Genomic DNA, 3,276 nt, shown 5'->3' with positions numbered 1-3,276 from the left:
CCCACACTTTCCCACACTAACAACATCCTTCATTAGTGTGGGACATTTGTTACAACACATATTGGAGCCTTGTAACTAAGTGTGGATTATAGTTTACATTATAGTTTACATTCCCTCCTGCACAATTTTGTAAGTTACGACAAAATATAGAATGGCTTGTATCTGTCATTGCAATGTCACTCAGGACAAATCCAATGTTCCGAAAATGCCCCCATATTACACCCATTTTTCCCTCTCCCTCCCCTCAGAACCTCCAGTGGCCTCTGTCTCCACATCAATGATAAAAGTTCTTCCATTGCTAGAATAACAATAAATCTGTAGTAGAATAACAATAAGAATCCCCCAAATACAGGGACAGTGACTAGTAAAGGAGGATGGACCGTTGACAGGCCCTTGATATTGATGACTGTACTTCCGAACCTATTCTTTTGAAATTGAAACTTAGCCTAGTATTATAGGTTGCCTAAGAGTTACCTCCTGAGAGCCTCCTTGTTGATCAAATGTGGCCTCTCTTTAAGCCATACTCAACATGTAAATGCATTGCTTTCCCCCCCACTCCCCCACCCCCGGCATGGGACAGTACTCCAGGGGATATGCCTCTCTTGCACTGAGGGATTACTACCAAGCACTAACAAGCAATGCAAGTGGAAAAAGACCTTGACCAAGAGGGGAAAAGGGTGAACATGAATGACTTTATATGGCTAAGAGACTTCAAAGTGAATGAGGAGGTCATTCTAGAGGTTATGTTTATGGATATCTCAGCAGGATCTCATTGACTACCACAGTAAATATTGACTCAAAAAGCAGGGACCTGGATGGCTCTGGAGACATCCAAGCTCTATAGGCAGGTCAGACAGCTCAGGAGCCTGGACCTTTGCCAATGGCCCTACTTTGGATTATGCTCTCCAGTGTGACAGAGTTGGACTCAGTTGTGGTTTCCTACACATGGATCTTCTGCCCCTTTTCTTTGAACCTATAGTTAGTACTAGAGTTGATAGGTGTATATCCAAGAGACTTAAATCTTTTTGCTGTCCCTGTGCCAGTCGGGCCTTGAATCTCAAAAGAGTTGCAACACCTACTCTCCAGTTCATTGGACTTGTCCAGAATAGCTAACAAGGAAATGATGATGGACAACGTCCATCGCAAGAAACAGAGAGAGTCTATAACTGCAAGCAAGATAGTCCCATCCATCTGCCCCATGGGATCTAAGCCCTGTCTCAATTAGAGGTGGAGTGGGCATCACCAGTATAGAATCCTCAGGATTGAGGAATGCAAGGGCCTTCTAACTAGTTTTTCTGGCTCTAGGATCACTTCCCCTTTTCACCACTACCAGGATAGTATTTCCAAAACATCACTCTGTCTCCTCCACCCCCACTTCCTCTCTGCCATTTAAAATTCCCTAACATCATCTTAGAAAAAAGACTAATTTCTTTATCAGGTGCATAAAGTTCTTTGTGACATGGCTTTGCTTGCCTCTTTGGCCTGATGATTGTCCATTTCCTAACATGACAAAGCAAATTTTGCAGGTCCTGGGATGCCCCTTGATCCCTCATACTCCAGCCATTTAGCCAGCTCTTTTCTTTGCTGGAACATCCTTACTTGCCTCTGCCGGGCTTGAAGGAAGAGTCTGAGTCTTAAGGCATATTACTCTAGGGATATTTCTCTGGCCTCTCCCTTCTGTCTTAATACCCACTACACATGTCTATCAAATACTCATCCTGAATTTCAATTGGTGATTAATTTCTCAGCCCAGTAGACTATGAGCACCTTAAATACAAGGATTAAATTTTATTTCTCTCGGACCACTATCAAATACCAACTGATGATGCAACTGGAAAAGGACCTTATACGGAAGGTTCAATGCGGATCAGCAGAATATCCATGTCTACATAAAATAACATGACTTTAAAATGCTGTTTGACCTAAAGTAAGGGGGAAATGGAAAGGAGAAATGAGTTTATATGGCTACGAGTTTCTAAAAAAGAGTCTGGAGGCTGGCAGAAGGATTGCCCTCATGCACAACTGAGCAGAGTCAGAGAGACAGATAAAGCAGATACAACCCCCAGATATTGGTTCCTTTGAAGGCTAAAGAGACCCGTGAGAGTTATGGCCATGGCCGATGGGGTTAACTACCAGGGCAGATGGCCCCTCTTTGGAAATGGTGTTTATGTGTGATGAATCTGGACTCAGATGGGATCTCCCTTCATAAGACTTTCATGCTAATGTGCTGGAGGTGCAGTTAACGTTGGGATTTAAGATATATTTAGGGGATTTGAATCTCTGGACTGACAATGTGATAGCCAGGTCCTGAGCCTCAACAGACTCCAGCACCTACAATCTGATTTATTGGACTTACCACACTCAGCTAAGATGGAGTTGAAGAAGGACAATCACCACACCATGGAGCCTAGAGTGATTACAACTGAAAATGGGAGGATTGCATCCAGCATACATGTGGAATTTGAGCCTCCTCTTGACATAGAGGTGCAATGGACACAACCAATCCAATGTCCACATAGAAGAGGTGGTATTGGATTGAGAAAAGTGGACATGGTGGACGATGGGTATGGGGAAAGGCAGGAAGAGATGAGAGGTGGAGGTGTCTTTGGGACATGGAGCTGCCCTGGATGGTGCTTCAGAGGCAATCACTGGACATTGTAAATCCTCACAGGGCCCACTGGATGGAATGGAGGAGAGTATGGGCCATGATGTGGACCATTGACTATGAGGTGCAGAGGTGCCCAAAGATGTACTTACCAAATCCAATGGATGTGTCATGATGATGGGAACGAGTGTTGTTGGGGGGGGAGAGGGGGGGTGGGGGAGCGGGGTTGAATGGGACCTCACATATATATTTTTGATGTAATATTATTACAAGGTCAATAAAAAAAAATATTGAGACTTCTAATCATAAAAAAAAAAAAAAAAATTTTATTTCTCTCATTATTGCCAAGACTCAACATGATTTAGAGCATACAGAAGTGTTCAATACAATTTTTAGTTGAATTGAGATAGGAGAATATTGGGAGATGCTGGCTAAGAAAAAAAAAAAAAGAGTGGGAATTAGGAGGAGAGTTAGGTTAGAGTCCTAGGTACCTAGTATTTGGCGCAGCCAGCAAACTTTAGGTGGGACCATCATTACGTACAGCTATGGGGCCATAAAGAATAGCAAGAGAGGGATTTCAATAATGTCACCTGTTCCTAAAGACCAAACCAAGGAAAAGGTCTTTGGATTGGACAAACAAGAAAGTCACCAATGCCAGCGCATGCAGGGGT

This window comes from Dasypus novemcinctus, chromosome 4, assembly GCF_030445035.2.
Source record: "Dasypus novemcinctus isolate mDasNov1 chromosome 4, mDasNov1.1.hap2, whole genome shotgun sequence".
NCBI classification, from domain to species: domain Eukaryota; kingdom Metazoa; phylum Chordata; class Mammalia; order Cingulata; family Dasypodidae; genus Dasypus; species Dasypus novemcinctus.
This window is presented reverse-complemented; position numbering follows the sequence as displayed.